The sequence below is a fragment of the Anser brachyrhynchus genome (assembly GCF_964034855.1).
Source record: "Anser brachyrhynchus genome assembly, chromosome: 15".
In the NCBI taxonomy this organism is placed as follows: domain Eukaryota; kingdom Metazoa; phylum Chordata; class Aves; order Anseriformes; family Anatidae; genus Anser; species Anser brachyrhynchus.
Window position 1 is genome coordinate 11,060,532 of NC_137733.1, and position 22,861 is coordinate 11,083,392.

At 39.2% G+C, this 22,861-nt stretch overlaps 1 long non-coding RNA gene across 5 annotated transcripts in view; it reads left to right on the plus strand.

The window, feature by feature from the left end:
• LOC308178274 overlaps positions 1 to 22,861 on the plus strand; it is a 290,108-nt gene that overhangs the window by 82,500 nt on the left and 184,747 nt on the right. The gene's annotated exons all lie outside the window — the stretch shown is intronic.

The window sequence follows — 22,861 nt, forward strand, 5'->3', positions numbered from 1 at the left end:
CACTGATGTCGACAATTGCTTTCTTAACTTGCCACCGGTCTTTGTTCAAGGAAATGTAAACCACAAAATTTGTGGTTTACTGTGAAGGTTTTGGTGTTGGTGATCATAGGCAAGCCCAGCAAAGTTAACAGCAGCAATGCCAAGAGTATAGCTCATGTGTAGTTCATCTTCCAGCCAATACTCTAATAGCTATTCCACTGAACAGTAAAGATTCTTCTCATACTTCGTAAAAAAGAATAAGATCAATTATTTTATCTGTTTTTAACATTAGTTTTTCTTGACATAATGGATTCTGTAGTCATCATCCAATCAGCAATTTTAAAGTGGTAGGTTAAAGCATGTGAGCCATAATGATTAAATACAAATACTAATAAGTTTCTAGGATTAAAAAATCTGTTGATAGGAAATCAGTTTTATCTCAGTGAAATTGCATAGTATATGAGAAGTCATAAAGATACATAAATGTAGAATAACCAGTGCCAAAATTTAAAACAACTTTAGGGGACATTAATATTATTTGCATATATTTGTCACTAGTTTGTCTGTCTGTATTATGCTACACAAGACAGTCTTCTGAAATAATCCAAATACTTTAAGGGTTTTCACAGAGACTTTTGCTTTTAAATTATTTTTATTTCCTCCTTCTAATTGTAAGTACTTAGAAATTTGAGCTCAGGTTGGATACTGTGTTAACTTCCGTTTATCTAAGGACAGGAAAAAAATAATTAATGGCTCTCTAGGTTGATTTTTTATTTTCATTTTTCTCTACTGAGAAAAAAAGGTTAAGTAAAGACTTTTTTTGGAGAATGTCTATTTTTTGTGGTTATTTATTTCTGTCAACATTATTAAAATTGTAGGCAGACCTCTGTTTTTTCAAAATAGTCCTTCATAGAGAGTTAAAAAGTCAGTGTGCCACTCTGATTTCCACTTTGTCTGTATTTCTGGTGAAAACTGGGCAGCTCTGTAAGGTACGCAAGTACAGTAAGAACAGAGAACTGATACAACCCTCTGGCTCTTCTGTATTAATCCATGGAAAATTCCAATTCTCTGTATTTTAAAATTAACTCCAAGCTGTGGGGCTCTTTCTAGACAGGGGAAGGGTAGGATTCACCTGCTCTCACGAAGCAGACAACTCTGAGATTGAGAAAAGGGATACCTATTGTGATGTATAACAAGTGTTTATTCATAATATAGTGATAATTGACATACAGTCATAGAATCATTTTAAAATGTTTCAGTAAACGCCTACAGTGTACTCAATACAGGAGAAAAATAGAAAAGTGCTACATCACATTAGCACTGCATTAGAAACAGCAGTAACAATTTCTGGAAGCACTACCAGATATCCCCAAAGATTTCAGCCTCTTTACTACATGCCAGAGGCACTAATTTGAAAATGGAACTGATGCTACATGCATTCTAACTCTCACTTTTGCAAAAACTATATGAAAGATTACTGTTTTGGTATGTGTCAAAAATAATACAGTTCTTCTAAGGCTTTGACATTGTTATCTCAAATATGCAGTCAGTACTTCAGATTACTTAAATTAATATAAACTGATGATTTAAAGAGTTCTCTGAAAGTCAACTGAACCCAAACAAAATGAGATATATCATGGCTTTTGAAGTTTTCCAGTGACTAATTATCTGCTTTTGTTGGGACAAAAGTCTTGAACAGCAAAACAACCCAAAAAACAAATACGCAAAAAAAAAAAAAAAAAAAGAACACCACGAAAAAGCCACCAGTGACTTTCAGGGGCAGGGTCTTCATTTTCTACCTGCAGGAGTTCTTCAACCTCAGCTTTGCTGAATCAGTAGTTCTTGAATGTTGTTGAAAGCCTGATGTTGTGGCAAATGGACAGATCTGCAGAAAATGATTAATCCTGGCTTAGTTGTACGTTTTTACAGGCTACTTCAGCATCAGCTTGGTCTCTTAGTGGAAGCAAAACTCCATAACTACTGCGGTGTAGGAACACGTTCCAGGCTTGAGCTGTGTTAGGGAATTTACTCTCGAAAACAGGCAGTTTCTTTCTACAACTCGATTGCCACCAGTTGCCCAACGCTGGCCTTGTGATCCAAGAAGTCTCTTCCAGTCGTATTTCTGTATAAATGTAATGAAATATTGTCTCTGTGGGGACACTTGAGCTTTGATTCAAATGGTGTTTGGAAGTCACAGTTACATGCAATGGAATATGTATAATTTCCCTTGCTAAGACCAATGAGACTGTGAGTGTGTTGGAATTAGATTATCTTGATTTGTTTTCCTAAAATGTTTTCTTTGTGTTTCTGCTTTTTCTCGCTCTTTCACTCTCTCTTCAATTTTATGTTCACTGTTCCTGGCAGCAGCTTGATTGCAGAAATAGGTCACAGGGAATCGTTTTACAACAAGTGCTCCCTTAAACTCACCAGTTATACGTGGATACAGAGATTGAGTTACTTTTCTTGCCTTTTGTGTTTGCAAGCTAACCTCATATCAACTGGAAGGAATAACTGCGCTTCTGAAAGACGTATTATTTAGTCATCTTTTCTTTTTTTTTCATTCTGCAAGAAGAGGCACTGCCTAGTCAGGTATGAACAGGTTTGAAATAGTGATGACCAGAAGTCAGCCCTTCTGAGCCTACCAAATTGCATTTCTTTCCTTCCTTGGGAGGGCCTTGAGAACACAGACGGTGGCCAAGCCACAAAGTCAGGATCCTGAGATAGCCAGGGGATACTTCAAGCCAGTTAAGATGATTCTCATTGATACAGACACTGTATTGTACATCATGACACTGATAGCTCAGACCCAATCTTTGTCCTATTTCCCTTAGAAAGCAGCAGAGGTATTACCCGATGCCTTCTATTCAGTATAGAAAAAAAAACAAAAGGAAATGGGGGATAATATATAGAATATCCAGATGTTTGCTGTCCTAAATATAGTAAAAACACAGCAAAACTTCAAAACGTAGTACTTAAAGCCTAATGATGGGAGGGTGAGATGGGTGGGGAGATGCAAGGTTGTTCTAGGGCTTTTTCTTTTATACAAGTAATATTCTGCTTTAAGCAAAATACTTTATTTTCACGTCCTGCAAGCAGAATTTAAATGTCTTAACACAGAATGAGCTGGAAGTAAATGAGCTGACTCCATTTTTGACCAAGTTAAATCTAAATCAATCCTGGATAAGCATTAGTTAGGTCATATCCTCTTCATTCTTGAAGCCCAAATCCCACATATATTTTGGTTGTGGCTTAACCAGGCAGGCAGCAAAGCACCAACCGGCCATTCGCTCAGTTCACCTCAGTGGGATGGGGGAGAGAACTGAAAAGGTAAAAGTGCAAGAACTTGTTGGTTGAGATAAAGAAAGGGAAACAAAAGAAAAAAGTACAAAAGAGGAAAAAAACAATGCAAAATGCAATTGCTCACCATCAACTGAGTGATGCTCAGCCAGTCCCTGAGCAGTGGCAGCCCCCCAGCCAGCTGCCTGTGTTCATTGCTGAGCATGACACCTTCAGGTATGGATCATCCCTTTGGTCAGTCTGGGCCAGCTGTCCCTGATGTGTCCCCTCCCAGCTTCTTGTGCACCCCCGGCCTCCTCGCTGGCAGGGCAGCATGAGAAGCTGAAAAGTCCTTCGGGTGATGTAAACGCTGCTCAGTGACTAAAACATCAATGTTACCGGCACTGTTCTTCTCTTAAATCCAGAGCACAGCACCGCACCAGCTACTATGAAGAAAACAAACTGTATCCCAGACAAAGCCAGGACATTTTTATACGCTGACCTTAGAGTTGTTCTTCTGCTAATTTAGTGAACAGGATTTGATGCTCTAGCCGTGGTGTTTGTTAGCGACTGCACAACCCAATGTTAGGATGGGACCTATTTTGGCTAATAAACTCCCTTGTTATCTCAAAGTACTACTTTAGTAAGCTGGTGGAGAATGTTTTGTTAGCAATTCAGTTAGCTTTCCTGTAATCCTATGCTGTTTTTCAGCAAGCCTCGAACCACAGCTCTCTGAAAGTGATAGATGGTTTGTTCTTGCTGCAAGAGGCTGCTGAAGTTGCTCATTAACAGTTATTGATACCATAACACTTTTTGCTATAACAGACTTTCTTTTGATTATTAGGACTTCTTTTAGCTTCAGTTCTCAAGGGCTTACTCAGAGCAGCTTAATCAATATTTTGGTGTCTCTAATGAGATTTTTTAAAAATAATTTGTCCCATTTTTCTTTATTTACTAAAATGTCCGTTGCAATCAAAAGAACTGTTTCCTCATATTTTTTCTCCCAGAAAAGATTTTTTCAGAAGTTCCAGTAACTCTTTGCAATGACAAGGAATATCAAGTTCCATGCATTGTGAGTTCCTTGGATACCAATCTGAAATGCTCCAAGTGCTTAAAAGTTATTATATATAGTGTCATCCAGCAAACTGTGCGCAAATGACCTACAGGGACTAATCCCTGCAGTGATCTGGCTTTTGATTAAAAAAAGATTTTAGCATTTTTCCATTCATTTAAGTGGGAATGTGATTAGACTAATAGTGCCTTTTTTTTTTTTTTTTTTTTAAATAATGAATTAGTATACAAATAATCCGGAGGAGTTGTTAGTACTACAAGTTATTCCAATTGTTTGGTTTTCTTTGTTATAAGAAGATTTATAACTAAATGTTTTCAACTCTCTTGTGTTAGAACTTCGTTCTCGATAATTCTTAAAATTTTTATAGCAAGACATTTCTCTTGGGTTTAAGTCATTGCAAAAAGCAATGATGAGATCTCAAGCATGCCATTCTTCCCCCATGTTTTCTGTAATTTGTGCTACTTTTTCTATTGTGCTCTGTGTCTGGTGGATTCTTTTCTGTTTCTTTGTGCTTCCTGGGAGGGAGAAGGGGGAGTAGTTTTTGATTTTCTCTTTCTTAACGAAGGGAAAAATAGTGTTGCTTTGGCTCTTTACTTTACAGTCATAAAACTGCCCGGTTTTTACTTAGCAAAAAAGGACTGAAGAACTTCTGACCTGCTGGAAAAAAAAAAAAAAAAAAAGGAGCGTTTCTGCCTGGATTCATCTCCCCGCTCCTTTCAAGAATCAGTCTTTCCCCTTCAAATTTGTCAGTTCAGATTAAAATCAGACATCAGATTTTGTAGCAGTAAAAGAGAAATCTGATAAAATAAATCAGATTCAGCAATTTTATGGTTGGTCAGTCTAGATTCAAAGCACAGTCTGACTGAAACAAAATTCAACAAAATGTTCCAACATTAGTTTCAGCAGGCCCAAGTTAGTGATCACGTAGGTCATCAGCAATTTGAGCAAACAACTTTGCTGTCTTGAAGCTCTTTACTATCTTTACTATCTTTTTCTCCTTTAATCGTGGATGTAGATATTGAAAAGTTAATCTAAATTTCTAGCTTCGTAGCACATGAGATGTTAAGAGTGTACTTTTTTGTTAGTGAATATCTATACTGGGGTTTGGGAGACTTATTGACACCAAAGTTTCCTAGGCTACAAAACAGAGAACCATGCTCCAAGTTGCAGTATGGGAATGATCATATGTCTGTTTATACACTCTCAAACATAACTGTGTATCTCTGTCTTGTTATAAGACTAATGGTTCCATATTTTCATGAGCTTTTTGACAGTGAAGTCTGTGCTTTTGTTGTTTACCTGGTGAACTACAACTGGCTTAATCTGCAAAAGTGCTCATGTGCAAGTGTGGATGATTGGCAAGGAAGGGACTGCCAAATTTCTAAAATCTCTCAGCTTTTGTTTGGGTGCCCTCCTAACAATGTGTAGTGGATACGGGAAGGTAATCGGAGCAATATTTTGTTTTCTAGACACTGTGTGTATCAGAGGTAGGTTTCCATACAGACCCTTTCAATGGTTTGGCAACCACAATCATTTTAGAGCATATTTCCAACTAATCTGACCTTATTCCAGGGGAGGAGGTTAGGTTCCCAGCCACTCTGATAATGAGAAGACATAAAGGTGACTTAGAAGTACCTTTGTTCATCAGCCACAGTTTTCCTGTGCTCTCTGTGCCTGGAGCTGGAAGCACAGTGTTTTTAATTTTTTAATTCTATCAGACAAAAAAAATCCTTTTACCAAAAAGACATTGGTTCTCTGTCAGAGGGTGATGATGGTCTGGGATGCGTATTTGAAATCATAATAAGACTGAATGAATTGCTCATTATCATTCAATGTTTGAACAAGAGACTTTTTTTTTTTTTTTTTTCCCCCACTGAAAGGCTCTGTAAGGTACTCGGGGAAACATTTCTGCCCTGAGGTCCTCCTGGACAACATTTCCCATTGTTGTCCTGCTTTGTTGTGAAATATTTTTATTTCCCCTGAAAGAAAGATTAAGATTATCTTCTTTTTGAGGAAGATTTTCTAAATGGAATTAGACCATCACAAGAGCAGAAGGAAAGTTGTTTTTGTTTTTTAAAGTCTTAGAGGATTCAATCTAATCCTTAAATCTCCGAAATTGATAATGGGATGCTTTTCCCAGTCCGCAGTGCTGTCTGCTTAAGCGTTTCCAAAGACTTGTCTATGTTATCTAAACACGTTATCTAAACACACATCTTCCTTTCTTCCTTCTTTTCTTCCTTCTTTCCTTCATTCCTTTAGCAGCAGTAATACAGAAAGGAATTCAGAACCCAGTGCATTTTAAAGACTGACTTATCTGTCTGTCTGAATTCTGAAAATTACTGTCTTAAACATTGGTAGGACAAAGCATGTCAGACATAACTTTTTAGATGAATGGTTTCTTATTTCACAAAGAACCCTCTTTTCATACTTCCGTGCGTTCCTGCCAGCAGGCAAACCTACTGATCCTGAGCTGTTCTGCAGATGGTTTTACTTGCTGGGGACTGAATGTGGTCTGTGTGTCAGGCTTGTGACATGCGTCCCTGAAATTTTTGGTGTATATCACTTGCTGGGTAACAACAGGTAGGTCTATTGCAGAGAGATGATTAGAACAGAATTGTTCTGCCTTGTGGCCCAGGCTTCCAGTTACTTGAGAAAGCAACAATCTTCTCCCTTCTGTAAAGCTGTTATAAAATGTCTTGGAATCATTTTTTTTTCCCCACAGCAGTCAAAATGGTACTTAGCAGGTTTATCCAACAGACTGTGAACTGCAGGTGTAGTCACTGAGCTGATCCTATTTTAATCATTGACCTTAAGCGGAAAGAAGTGAAAGATCAAACAAATATTTTTTTCTGATCTTTGAAAAGCTGCCAAAACTAATGAAGTTGAATTCACTGGGGACAAAGGAGATGTTTTTGTTTTTCTACCTCTTTCAGCTTTGTTGTGTTTTCAATGGCACTCAGATACTGCAATTGGAATACAAAACAACTTCGCATCAAACCCCTCTGAAACCTAGGTCTGCCTCATGTAATTACAATGCCACCCAGAAAATGCTTGTGTATCTTACATGTGTATAATTCATTGTTTCTTGGTAAATATTCCAAATTCATGCAGCATTTTTTTTGGTTAGGGCACAAAGATGGGGAGATAATTTGTCTTTCCTGTACCTCTTTAGCTTGATCACAAGAGCTCAACCTGAATCAAAGTGCTAACACGAATGCATCTGATTTTGAAAACATTTTAAAATATGAATCTCAATTTTTTGTTATCAGACTGCTGACATGAAAACCCCGGCAAATATTACTGTTATCCTTGTGCTTAGTGCTCTGAGGTGCAAACACCTGTTCACAGTTAGCAGCCTTATATACTTAAACATGTGGCACAGCCTGTCCAATATTCATGCATTCTGCAGGTTCAGTATACTGGGAATAAACCTTAAAGCAAAGCCATTTCTCTTAAAAGGTCATTAAAACTTTGCAAAGACCAGAGCTGTTTGGTAATGTTCATGTAGTGAATGAAGTGGTGTCACATTTATATGATCTTGTATGATCTAAAGCAATCTCAACCCATACTGTCTGCTGTGGGACATTGCTGCAACCTTGGTTCTGGCTGTGGGCTGTTGTTGGCTCCTCTAGAGCTAAGATGATAGATTTTGAAGGTCATTTGCAAAGACAGGGAGGAGAATTGTTCAGTATCAGAGAGGTTGTTAACATATTCTGTGTGCATTGTCAGCATGGCCTAGACTATTTTATTCATTGCATTGCAACTAACATGAAAACACAAGAACAAAAATGAGCTCAGCTGGGCCAGCTGTTTCCTTGTGTGTATTAGTCTGCATACTGGTTCAGTGATAGAATCATTTGCTGTCATGGGAGTGTATGCATTTGCTGGATTAAAAAAAATAATTTTACTACTACTAAGTGGAAAGCAAATAATTCCCTTAAAGCTTGACAGGTAATAAATATGATGGCAATCCTGCAACACATCCTACAGAGAACTTGCACTTTGGCCAGTTATTTATATTATGAAAGTTAATAGCGGGAGTTAACAGGCTGTTTAGGGTTTCTTATTAGCAGAGTGTAAAATGGAGCTTTGCCACTGCTTTCATGGATGCTGGGCTGGCTCCAGAGCAGGGCTGGCCTAGTTCAGGAAAGTCACGTTTTTTGAGGGTAGGAGAAGAGCTCTGGAGACCGCTCCTAGGGGAAGAGTGGTGACAGCTGCTTTTATGAGGAAGGGGCTTTAAAAAGCATCGGTTGCCACTTCATGCACCTATAAACCCAGCAGCAGCAGCCCTCAAAATCCGTAAAGCAGCTCCTTCATTATTCTCTCAGTAGATGATTTCATAAAGTGTTTGCATGCTCTGTTTTCTCCAAGCGTGATCTGCTGAGGCCTAGTCCTGCTCTCAGATGTACACTGTCGCCTCACCAGATACCATGCTGCCTAAGAAAGCGTGTTGAAAGAGTTGATTATCTGCATTTAAAAAGGCGTCCTGGATCAAGGTAGGACTAAAATATCACAGAAATTATTTTGGTAGTTATTTGTTCAGAAGTGTCTGAACGTACTTCCCGCACCTCAAATGCGTGGAGTCCAGACAGAGGCTGTTGTCCGTAGTACTTCTTTTGAAAGTTCACTGGGAACAAAGATCTTTCAGTTGTATTGAAGCCAAAATGCCTGTTTCATACGTATATCAGTTCATTTCCCTCTTGTTTTATTATTTAGTCACCAAAACAAAAAACATATAGAAATAGTTTTGGCTGAATTGTGTACAGAAAAACAGCTTCTGGCTTTTTTTTTTTTTAAGGCTTTTCATTAAAAGTAGCTCTTCCGTTTTGTGAAGCTGTGAACATCTTACTGAATCATGGCTTAAAATTCCAGTATTTGTTGAAACCAAGGTCCGAGACATCATTTTTTCACACAGGTCTGTAGTTAGATAGCTTGCCTCCAACTGCTGTTACTGCTGTTCTGAATCTTTCTTCTAGAAACTCCCCTTTAATTTTAAGCTAAAATATTATATCAGTTTGTTCTTATGGTGACATGGTCCTTTAGTTTAAATAGTTTTTCTGCTTCCATGCTGTTTACTCCCTTGGGCATATTTATAGAAGACAATTACATTCTCTTTCAGCCTTCATTCTGCTTAGCTAAACAAGCTAAGCTTTTAGTTGTCTTTGTAAGATGAGGTCTGTTTTGCCATCATCCTTATAGACCGTTCCTTCATCAGCTTCAGTTCGTCCTCAGCTATCTTGACGAAGAATGAACACAACTGTATCTATGTGTACCCAATAATGCCGCACGAATGTCTAGTAAATCCTTTTGATATGTCTCTCTAATTTCTGGAAATGACTTTCCTGATTCATGCTGGGGCTTAATTTGTTTTTTCTTTGAGGCAGAGATGCCACACATCAGTAGCTCAGAGCCATTCTGATGCCCTTGAGGCCCTTCTCTTCCTGTCATGTGAAAACCGAAGTATTTTATGGAAGTCCATCTGTTCTCATGAAAGCAAATACCTAGTGTTTTCTGACCAGCCCAGAAAGTTTTTGGATAGCAGATAGCAGGCTGCTTGATTTCCTGAGAGTTTACTGCATGTTGGGCTCTATCTGTGAGGCATTTTTGTCTTGCAGTCTAATCAGATAGGTAAGAGCTCCCACCATGGATTCAGAAGACTGAATTCAGAAGACCAAGTCTCAGGCAAGTAATAATTAGATCTAGGGATTATATTGCTAACCTACCTTGGTCTGATGTAAACCCCAGAACTGTGGCTTAGCCACTGCAGGGATACTGGCACTTGCGTTACCAGAGGTCCAGTTTTATAATGAAATACAGAAGTCTGTTTTCAGTGAAATTTAAGTTTCTCTTGACCAATTATTTCTTTTTTTTTTAATTATTATTATTATAATTTATGTTTTCATTCTCAAATGTTGCCTGGTGCGGAATTCTTTCCCTAGCAATAGTAAATATTATTGTGCTTCTGGAGTAGCAAGATGTTGTTACAAGAGAAAGCCTGTATATATTTATCTTTGAGATTGGATTAAGACACGAGCAATGAATACAGCCATTTATATGTCTCTTCATGGCTCTGCTGTTCTTAGCTGTCAGCATTTTCTTGAAGGATATCTTCATTGTACGTTGTCACCTTCACTTTTTTTTTCTTAGCTAACCATACTTTTTATCTGAAAAGCAAGAACCAAATATGTAAGAAGAAAGAACTTTACTTCTTCAGCCCTTAACCTTGATAGTCGTACCAGTAGCCATTATCACACTAATCCATCACATACAGCTTCTTATTGTTAGAATCCCTCAGTGAAGGACAGTTTGTCAATTACCATGTTACTGAATGCCAAAGGCAGCAGCTCAAAACTTCCATTTTGAAGCAAAGCCTTACCTTATGTCCAGTTACCTTAAAATATTGGACTTAATTCTCTGGTAAATTGATTATCTCTTTTCTGCTACTACTGATTTCACAAACTGGAGTTCTTTCCTAGAAACACCCCCAAATTGTTGTCAGTCATGATTCTCTATCACTGGCTCTTTCTCTCTCATTACTTTTTTAAACAATTCCCTTGCAAACTGGTCTATAAGGAAACCCAAACAGCATGATGGTTCTCAACCTATTTAAAGTTGATACGTAGTTTAGTGAAGCCCTGTTTCAGATTAAATATATTTATTTCCTACAATACATTACTGTCAACCTTCCAGAAACATTGTTCAAGAGTAAAAGAAGGGTAATTCACTTATAGGAACAGGCCATTTTTCATTTAATTGTTTAGATTCATGCACTGTTTAATTATCATCTACCAGTTAAATGTCCGGTTTTCTTCCGCTTCCTCCTTCAAGGAACAATTTGGCAGGAGTCGTCTAAACCTCGGGGAAGTCTAGGTTAGACAGGAAGAATATCTTCACAGGGAGGGTGGTCAAGCATTGGAAGGGGTGGAGTCCCCATCCCTGGAGATATTTAAGAGATGTTGTGGACATGGCACTAAGGGAGGTGCTTTAGTGGTGGGACTCTGTAGGTCAGGTCAGGTTGGTGGTCTTTTCCAACCTAGATGATTCTATGAGTTATGATCCATAGTGTATGTGACTGTAGAATAGCACGTATCTGGAAATGTGATGATTTTTTGGGATCTCTTCCAGCCCAGGCCATTCTATGATTCTCTAATTTTTCGCTGCCTCACTGGGTTGCTTTTTTCTTGGTCTCTTTCCTCCACTTCCCTCCCTCTTTCCTTTCTTCCTTCCACCCAGCATGGATGTTTTACGTAGTTAGAACTAGCAAAATTGAATGCACAGCTCTCTTTAGTGCACAGCTTAAAATAGGTAGCTTACTTTATCTCTGTGTTTCATGACTCATTTATTCTCATGAACAAAATGAGTAGAACTGACTGCTTTTATGAAGGCTTGAGACAACTTCTTTTTTATGACAACAGAGAAGTTTACTGGGTATCACTGACAGAAGGATGTGATAGATTCAGCTGCTCTGTGAGAGCAGAGTAATTTGTTCTCTACTAATATGGACAGTATTTTCCTGATTGGGATGTCAGTGTGGAAAAGGCCTCTTATTTTTCAAGGGCATGCCTGCTCTGCATATGCTAAAATTAGGTTACTTTAAAGAGATAGAGAACAGAGCCCCCAAAATATCTATGCACTTTTTAATATTGTAAGATAGCTGTTCAAGCAGGTTTCCAACGAAAGGGCTGAAGAGACAAAATAGAGGACAGAAATGTGAGATAAGCTAAAGGCTTGAAGGCTGTATGTTGTACTGAAAGGCTCCGAAGATGGAAGAAAGAGAAGTCTGGAAGCAGTAAGGCAACACCAGTAAGAGAAGGTTAAGAGACAGGAGAGCCCGTTTCCCCAGTCCTGAACCGAGTCTTCTGCTGCGTGGGGACCTGATTTTCTCAGTGGCTGATCTCAGTTGCAGACGTTTTACTTTGTGGTGTTGGAATGAAATCTGACATGGTGTTGTGTGGATCTGGTGAAGGCAATGCATGTGTGTGGAAGTGATTTTGGGATTTGCCTTCTGTTTGTTGGAAAGCAACGTTACATAGTGAGTTATCTGATTAGCTACTGCTGCCAGTGTTGAGGAGATGGTATTTAGAGTGCATCTCAAGTAACCTTAGCCACCTAAATTAGTAGTTTAGACTCCCTCTGGGGTCAGTGGAGAAGGTTGTGCGTCACTAGAGTCTTTCATCCTTGGACGAAGCCCCCTCTCACCTGTTTTCTAAATCCTTCATTTTTACATGGAAGAATCTGCTCTGAATTCTCTTCAGAAACACTGTTGAGAAACTTGTTTTGGTGTATTCATAAACACTCAAGGGAGAAAGTAGCTGCAGTTAATTGATGCTAGTAGTTGACATTTGTCAGCACTTTCTAGAGAGGGCCTTTCTTTTGCTTGTGTAGGGCCCATCTGGGTCGTCCATGATGCTAACAAACATCAATGCTGTGTAAATAATAATAGTGGTCTAGATAATGAAAAGGCACAAGTAAAAGAAGTAGTCCACCTAGTAAAAACAGAAATTCAAATACTATGTAAAGTTAATTCCTCATGAAATCTCCTTACAAACAACCATTTTCTATCCCAGCTATCTAGAATTATACACCTGGCCTGTGAGAAAACACAGTGCTTCATTAGCATTATTTGGTCTTGACATAAAGTATGAGTGATTTTTCTGCTGTCCATTTTGTATGTCAGCAAATGGACTTCACCTGTAGCTGTTTGGTCTTTTTTTGTTGTTGTTGTTGTTTTTTTTTTTTCCCCAGACCAGGCTAAACCTGGTTTGGAAATCATTTATTTTTTTCATTACTGGTACAGTCTATAGACAACATTTTTTCCTGTACAAATACACCAAAATAATGTAGGTTTCCTGTGTTTTTCTCAGATTACAGCTGATAGTTTTTTACAAGTTATAGGTTTACAGTTAAGGCAATAGGTTGGGATATGAGAGACCTGAGTATGAAGTTCTTAGCAATAACATAGGCTGATATGAACTCGGGTAAGGCATTGTGTTTCCCTTACATGATGACCTGCCTTTGTCTTGTCTTGTCTGCTTCAGAGCCTAGGAGCTGCTCTGCCTCTGTACATCATCGTGCTAGTCTTGTCCGTCAAAAATAAGGACCTTAAGATCTGGCATAAGACAAGTAGGCTGCTGTTACAATGGATTTCAGCATTTACTGTAACATTATATTCCTTTCAAAATCCTAGCTGTAATTATCATCATCATTTGTGACGAAGACCAAAACAGAACAACTGAGACTAGATCAAGGGCTTCACAGCAACTGAGAAAATTATCCAGGAAAAGATTGTAGGAAATTTTATTTTCTAATGTAACTAAGGGCCTTATTTTTATTCTTTTGATAACAGGACCAGGCTCAGCTGACTCTATATTTCAGCCTGTTCTTTCCTTTTACTTGCAAATCTCAGTCTTGTCCCTCTGTGGACTTAAAGTAGATGTGCAACCTTTACTATGTTAAGGTTGCAAAATCTTGTGATTTAAATATGAACTTCATTAGAGTGAATAGAAAATGATAGTCACTCATTGACAGTGTGTGCCTGCTGTGCAAAATTAATTATAATTATATTCCATTTGATTGTTAATGACTTTCATGTGTTTTCCAGCATTTTTTAATAAAATATGTTAGTGTGCATTGTAAGGGAGATGGACAAAACCTTTGCTATATAAGGCAAATTAATGTGGAATATTTCTCAAGCCAGCTACCCTTTCACTAATATGTGTAATCTCACACTTGCTGAACCCATAAAATTTTTCCCTGTCTAGTAGTTAAACTTAATGCCAGGTAAGAAAATGCTTTAATGTTTCTAATTGACAAACAAAGGGTTATTTCTTCCAAATCAAGGTAGAAAATAGAGGAAAGAGAATGCAATGTTCATAAAGTGCCTTGAAAACACTGCTTCGCTCTTATTAAAACCTGGGAAACACTTAAATCTTTGCTATTGCCCTATTACTGGTGAGAGTTCATTGAATACTACAGCAAAATAAAGCACCATCTATTAGAAATAGAGTATATCAATCCAGGCTTCCTCAGAGTATGTCCTCTTTTCTGTGACACCACACGCAGTACTTGTCTACCCCAAACCAGCCTCAGCGTATGAAATCGACCTGACTGATTACAGAGGTCGTGGTTTGGGGGTCTTCCATTCCTTCCACAGTGCATGCACCAACTGATTTATAGCACGTGTGTGCTGGTTCTACAGTGTGCTGTAGGAACTGGACCAGAAAGCACACGTGGCAGAGAGAGCAGTGTCTTTTATGGAGGTAGTCGACCTTAACTCTCTTTTCTACTGATGGCAAGGCCAAGTATATTAGGTTTTACAGTTGTGCTGATGTTTTCAATTGTTTATTCCAGAAAAAAGCCAAGGCAAACTCAATAAGCAAATGATTTAAAACTGCATAAAACATGAAACATTCAGCAAAAAAAAAAAAAAAATAAAGCTGCTGGGCTGGCTCCTGGTGTTGCAAAACACCATGTAGATGCAACCTCTATATGTCTCCATGGTACCATGCAGGGTATGTCACCTGAGCAAGGACAAAGGTCTCTGTTAATACTGTATCATAATGCCTAGCTCTGTATAGCCCTGCCCTTTACTGTGTGATCTTACCATCAGATTGTAGGTTCCTTTTGTGTTTCTGCTGAGTTTTTTCCCTGAAAGAGCTAAATCAGTCTTTAAACATGGGATAATGTGATGTTAGCTGTCCTTCTCTTTGGGTTTAGCGTACAAAGCTATGGAAACGGATATGCTGGGAAAGGCTAAAATGAACCTAGTTTCTTCAATCTGTAGGAAGCCCAATGAAGGAATTCGTTTTACTTCATACCCTTGTGTGTGCTCTGTAAACATGGTATGCTCTCTTATTACATTTCCGCCTCCTTAATTGAAAAGTTCATACTGAAGTTACACGTGGGAATTGTTGTTGGAAAGTGATTTCTTTTCTATTCTGCTCGATAACTACAATTCCCAAGCAATTAAACTTTTTTTTCTATTGTACAACCGTAGAATCTCTGTTAAAAATTTCACAGGAACATGTTGCAGTTGTAGAAGAAATAAAACCTTTGAAAAACAGGCATTTTTTAGTAAGGTTAGCCAAACGTTTGGACATTAAAAATTGTGTCTTACTTTGGACAACAAAAAGTGTTGGGAAATATTTTATAATGTGCGTGATCTTTTACTAAATGTGTAGAATTTGATACTTAAAGGCAGTGGTCTCGTTTAGAGGAACGGTAGCACGAGACTTTAATTATTAATGAGTTTTGGAATAAACCTGTATATCTGTAGGCTTTGCTGTTTACTGAAAATTCGTACAAAATTAACTTACTCTATACTTGTTTTCAGTCCATGCATTCAACCTGGGAAAGACACCATCAGATAAGTTGAGTGTCTTCTGCTTTGAAATTAGCATCTTTCTCTTTGGACCTCCAATGGAGTATACCTGTGTAGTCAGGGAACACAAATATAAACACTGCTCAGGTCTCTGGGAATAGGGAGAAAAATAGCTTTTATGTTGGAACAGAACTACTGTTCCCAGAAGACATGTAAAGCTTAATTCATAGTTCACTGAGGTTAATGAAAAGCTTTCCACTGAGTTTGCTACTCTATTTCTATATAAGATCCTGTACCGTTCTCGTTACTGCAGCACCAGATGTCTTCCAATAGTACATTTAGGCAATGCAGCTATCATCCGTCACATTTTCTTTTTCATTCTCTCCTTAGGAAGCAAATTATGGCAGTATTGTTTTTGGAGCAGCATTTTGCATACTTGCATACATGTTGCTTTGTGTTCATATTAGAAAGCAGGTTGAAAGCATGTTTGGCAGCTGGAGAAGTTTTTGAAGGTCCTCAGCTTCTAAGAAAATCCAGTTGGAAATCTGGTTCCCAGGCAAGTTCTGTTGGCCTACAGCCACCGTAGAAGGATTGGCTGTGCAAGACAAGTTCTGTCCAGACTGTTTTTGGGCAAGTATCTTTGGATATTGTGTGTTGGGCCACTGAGTGCTTTGAAATTAAGGACTCGTACTGACTTCAGGTCACAGGAATTCAAACTTCTCTAAGTAGAAGACTTAGACCACAGACTGAAAGAGAAGAGCAGCAGGATAGCATCATAACTTGACAAAGTGCTGTGTATGATAGATTTCTGGCTGATACAAGAAACTTCTGCAGTTTTTCTAGGTGCTGAATTTGGAAAAATGTTGAAAATGGATGCTTTTTCCTTTTATGCTACCTTTAAAATGCCAGAATTCCAAGTTTTGTCTTCTTGTTTTTGTTGTTGTTGTTTGGTTGTGTTTTTTTTTCTTTTTTTCTTTCTGCTCTTTTCTGCGTCTTGTTAATGCGCACAGTAATTTGTTAGGCTTTTTACAGAATATGTTATGTGTCCATATCAGGAATTATCAAACTCCTTTTCCTCAGTCCTGCTATTAAATGCCAAGGATGGATAGAAAAGTAGATAGATGGAGAGAAACAGGGATGCTAAAACCAGAATCATGCCTGAATAATCTGCCACTTCTACTTTAGTAGGATTCCTACTTAGCTCTTTGAATACATTTTTATTTCAAAATTATTCTTAATAAAAAGAACACAACAAAAAAACAACTTATTAATTTGAAGGCACGTTCTGAAAGTTTGTCCCCTACTGCTGTAAAATCTAGTGTCTAGTCTCTGTGATGAAAGCTTATTTCATATTGCTGTTCCCTCTGTACCAGTGGTGGTGCTTATAACACCCTACCTTTTTAATTATGGCTTTCCTGAGATTTTAGGCTAAAAAGATGTCCATTCTTTTTCTTTTTACCCAAGACATTACAGTCTTTTGAACAATATTTAGTCATAAGGAACATATTCTATGTGAGTGTTGGTATTTGGTATAGTTTTCACTGCTTTACAAGTCAAAGGATGGAATTTGCCTTTGGATGTATGGATGTGTGTGCCAAAGGAAGAAAGGTGTCTGTTTAAGAGAGGTTTGATTGAAAGCCTCGTATGGCAGCAGGAAACCTTCTATTGATTTCATTGGATTAGCAAAAATCAACCCAATAGGTAATTAACACAATTAGAAACCTGACCTTATTTTTATGGTATTTGCTTAATGAGCATATTTGTTGTTTTCTTTCCGTAGTTCCAGAAACACTCTGTGTTGGTTATCATTCATTGGATTTTCTTTGCTCGGGTCTATCTGATTCTTTGCTTTTCAAAGTCACAGGGTGAACAAGAAGTTCAGGAATTTCACCACAAAAACTGTACAATGTAAAGGAATTGACACCTAGAAAAACAAGCAGAGTTAAACAGGATTTGACAGGTTGTAGAGAAGAGAGTGAACAAGATGCGAACAATGAGCAGCAACTACTTATTATTTCACTGGTCACCACAACACATTAAAAACTTTCAAAGGCTGTGAAATTAATTGCATGCAGAACGGCACTCAAGGTGCTTAATATTTTGTCTCTCTGGGACAATTTGGTAGAGACATCTTTTGAACTACAAATACAAAGTAGGAAAGATGTGGCTCTCTCTGGCTGTGTCATTCTTCATTTTAATGAGGAAAAAATGTCACACTGAGCAGTGTGAATTTGAAATATTATAATATGCTTCAGTTTATGTCAGAGTAAGTATGTTTCTTAAAAGAGCCCTAATGATTCTAAATTCTAGACCTTGTTGACAAGACATCTGCTTACTTGGCCTGTGGTTTGTGTCTCATGTATAAGCTCATTATCATATATATTAAAAGAAACCTATTAAAATATTTGCATTTTAAAATGAATGATTAAAAAAAACCACCACCCTACCCATCTTTCAGAAACTTGTTCTTTTTGTCGTGCAAAACATTCCACTAGGGAGAGAGAAATAATACTTGAGTTATTTTCAAACCATTTAACATTTGGGTAATTCTTATAATTACTTTTCTCTTTAATTGTTAAAGCTGGAAGGCTTATACAATATTACTTTTAAAATTCATAGTTCAATGTAAATAATCTTTTCCGTACCCACAGACCTCTCAGCTGGATGCTGACTATAACCCTAAGGGTGCTCATTCTTTCTTTTGGTCTTATTTATTATTTGCTCCTCATCAGTTTTCTATTATTCTCTTTCCTGCCTCTTCAGCTGTCTAGCTGCACATGTAATGGGTGAAATGACACTTGAAGCCATGCTGGTTGTTTATTTAAACAAATCATATTGAGATGAAAAGAGCAGTTGATTGCAAAGATGTAATAAATCTTATCTAGAAGCTCATCAGGCTCTTGAGAGGTTTTAGAAAATCTCCCACCTGGACTTGTGGCTCTGAGATGTTTGGTGTCAGCCCCGCTGGTGTACCACACGGTGCATGAAGTCCCTTTGGCTTCAGCTCTCTGGTCTGGCCCTTGGTTGTCACCGTGCGAGGACAGGCTGGGAGGTGGCCGGCTGGGCTGCTCAGCCTGTCCCAGCTCCACTAAATTCCCCCGAGAGCGTGCTGGCGGATTGCAAGTTGCATGCAGCTCTTTTGGGTCTCCTTCTGTGGTAAGTCTGGCAAACGTGAGGGAAGTGTTGGGATATAGCCATTGGCCAAGGGGCTCCCTGCTCTCTAGGCTGTTTTCTAGGGCATGTTTGTTAAAAAAACTTCTGCACAAGGCATGAGAGGAGTGCTGCAGCAAGTACTGTGGAAACAGCTGAGAAGATTCGGCTGCTTCCAGCACAAAGAAACATCCTCATGGCTGGATGGCATGGGTCTGTTAACGGGCCTACAGTGACTAGGACCCACTGTCACTGTGCTGGGATTTTTATTTCAGCAAACAGATTCCCTGAAGGAAAAATGCCACAAAGATGAGACAAATCTACTCTGCAGTACCACAGGTTACTCCAAGATGTGTTTAGCTCGGTGGCAAGACTAGCAAGGAACTATTTTTACTACTGAGGTTCTCATGCATAACGAGGAGACATCTTAATTACCTCATGCTCCTCTTCCACTCTCCTCTCTTAATAATGAAAATCTTTAGTGCGGCAGTTTCTTAAAACATATTTAATGCTTTCTCAGGCATTTAAGCCATTTTGTTGCATATTGAAAGCAGCTGTATGGGGAAAGGAAACAGCTCCTGCTGCTTCTCAAAAGCAGTATGTATAACATCACAGCTGGAAATAACATGTTTTATGAACTTTATTTATCCCCTCTGCTGTGTGGTATAAATCCTCCTTCCTCGCTGCATGGCCTGCACATGCATTTTCAAGGGCCAAATCCTGCAAGGTCCTGAGCAAGGTGCAGAGGAAGTATTTAATTATAAACAAACATTGGTTTGGGGATTGCTAACTCCTACACATCCTCTGCTGCCTAGCAGGGGTAAGCACTAAGTAGAAGGGTAGGGATCGATAAAAAATATTTCCTACCCACTGAAATGATTAGGTACTTGCAGTACATAATGCGGTATTTGAAAATCAGAGTTAGAACCCATGCAAAGCAGAACCTGATAAGGCCTCCCTTAACACAGTCTCTTTGTTCTGTTTCGTAGCTGTAAATGGATGACAAACTTCCACGACTTCCATTTTACCATGTCTTCTCCTTTCAGACAGTGCATTTTGGGATTTTTGCCAACTTCTTTGTAAATGGGCAGCTGCCTGGTCCCTGTTCTTAGAATATCCCAGTTCTGTGTTGCTGGGAAGGGTCACAGGTAACTGAGGCGGAGAAAAAATGAGGTATATGGGTATCTTACATGATTGAAATCTGTAGGAGTTAGGTGTAGCGGACTGAGTTGCTTGCTGTTGTAGAAGACTAGAGGTGAGTGAGCCGCAGATGCTGCTGTGTTGCCAGCTGCTGGCCCGGGCTGCCATTTCATTCGGACCTGTACTGACACTTACCTGTGGAGGTGGTTTACTCCGTTGAGTACTGGAAGTCAGGGAAGCTGTTTTCTGTTTCTCATCTTAGAAAATCCAGCTACTGATTTAGATGCCCAAACATTAGTCTTACAATGAATATCAAATGTTGAACTACAAAACCTTGACTATCTCTGTCCTGTGTACAGTACATGCAGTATGGTAATTTTTATGGAGGCAGTACTTATACAGGGATGAGAAGCCTGTTGTGCTTGTTGCTGTATAAACCCCCAGCGAGATGCCCCTGTCCTGCAATTTGGAGGAGCTAAGATCCGTAAGAGGTGGGAAGTGTTGTTTGAACAATGGGGAAACTGAAGCACACTCATTAAGCATTTCGCCCGGCATCACACAGGCAGTGTGTGATACAGCAGAAAAACACTTCTGTCCTCAGTCTTGTAACTTAACAGCAAGGCTTCTGCCGAGTCCCGTACGCGAACCTAATAGATGTATAGCCCCGTGACAGGTACTGATTAACAAAAAGAGCTGTTATGCTTTATAAAGTGTTGGAGTATTTTATCTTTTCATGTCTGTTGTGGTGTCCTTTCCTCTCAGCATGAGAGAGAAAGAGAGAGAGATCCTCCAGATAGCAGTGTCCTTATTAGCTACAAGTTCAGCCAAGCATGTGCTGCTTTTTCTGTCACTGTGTGCTATGGTTATCTGCAGAACGGGAATAGAAAACGAATGTCTAATCTTTAAAAGGGGCTTAGGAAGATTACTTCAACCTTTACCCTGCCCTGGCTGAACTTTGCTTAAATCCTAAAATGTTCTAAATAACTTTTGTTTCAAAGATGGACTTTAGTGTACCATGCTGGCACCACGCAGAAGGAGGCAGCGGCAACTAGCTGGGGAGAGAGATTTGCACATAAAAGCAAAACTGGGGAGCGTTGTCTTTTCAACTTTCTTTTTGTTTTCCTAACAAAGAAAAGTGGAACTGTGCATGTTGGAATAACCCAGTGGGGGGGAGTGAAGGCCAGGCAAGGAGAGGAGGACTCCTCCTTGAACACTAGCAAGAAATGTGAACTCCTAACTCAGCGTGGGTTGAATTCTTTCCCTTTGTCATTGCGACTTCATGGCCTCCCAAAGAATTGCTTGGATCTTGTTCTTTACTAGAACTTTCAGGAAGGAGTAAATACGTCTTCTGTAGTCTCTCGGGGTTCCCTCCAGAGCAGCACCAGCCCTAATTAGTCCCGCTGCTGGGACATGTTCATACATGGTCTCCCACGACCACCAGAGAGAGACACCCTTGTTGCTTCGGGTGTGTCTTGAAAATGTGACCCAAGATTAGGATGGAAGAGGGTAAGATTGTATAACCTTGTGATACTGGCTTACAGATATTTACTGACACTGTATTTAAAACACAGAAGTTGCCTGATGGGAAAGAGAAGATGTAAAAGGCCATTTCCCAGAAGAGAGTGCTTTCCTTTGGTCTTGGGGGAAGAGAGCGGGCAAAGCTTATGTAGTTGGAAGGTTTTTTCTTTAACCTCAACTTCTGCTAGAAAAATGGTGTTTTGTGACCATATTTATTAGGGTCAAACTCATTATTAATTTACCTTTACGTTTTCCTTCAATCTGGACTGTGCTGTCATAGCGGACAGCCGCCTTATCCAGGACACATGTTGTGCCCTTGCAGAGTGCTCGCAGAGAGGTGAAGGGGAGACTGCAGGGCCGGGGTTCCCACCTGCTGGCACACCCCAGGGGCCAGGCAGTCAGGGCAACATGGAGGAGCAGCTGGCTTATCGTGAAACAAATAAAGATTTAGGAAGCAGGCTGGGCAGCATTAGCCAACTGTAATATTTCAGGATGATGCTTCAGTGAGATTCAGCTCACCTGAACACAAAGTGCCTCTGGCTGCTCCTCTTCGGTAGGTATCAACATGCTGTCTGGGTGCTATTCCAAAAGGATCCAGTTTGATCTAACTGCAGGAGAAACTTGATTTTCTTTCATGTATGTAATTTTGTATTCAAAGTGGTATCTTTCCTCCCCCCCGAACAAAGGCAGAGGAATGAAAATAACCGTGATGTACCAGGTAGACAAAGGAGACTGGGAATAGTGTTGGCAGTGCTCCTGTCACACTGCTGCCCCTAGGAGATGGATGCTGGGGAGCACCTGCCACCACTCACGGAGTGTTTGAGTGCTCCATGTCACCACAGCATGGGAGTCAGAAAAACTGTCGTGCATGTACCTGTCCTTGCTGTTAATTACCTTACCATTGAATGAAGCAAAACAACATAAAAAGCCCTTAGGAAATATTTAGAGGAACTGGAACATAAGGTTAAAGGTTCCTAATCTTCTTTATGATTAATCATTGCAGTAGGGCTTGGTGTTGGGGCTGGGGAAAATAGTTTTCTCTCTCTTTTTCGATATAATGTGGCTAGAAATTTTTCTGAATTGGTCATCTTAACTGCAAACGTGCAGTACCTCCCCATCTGCACTGCAGCTGCAGTCCTTCTCCCTGATGTCTGCACAGCATTGCAGCAGGCTCTTGGTGCTGGAAGAGCAGCAGTGAGCTTCCTTAGTGAAGCAGGGCCATATACTGCCCCACTGTCTGTTTTGTTGGCGATAAGTGTATGTTACAGCTGCTTTTTTCCTTATCATCCATAAAGTTAAATTATTCACAACCAATTCCACTCTAAAGAGCCCTTATGTACATTTGAAAAACAGAATGCATTTAAATGAAAGTGAAGTCTTGTTTCTAATCTATATAGGGGTTAGTG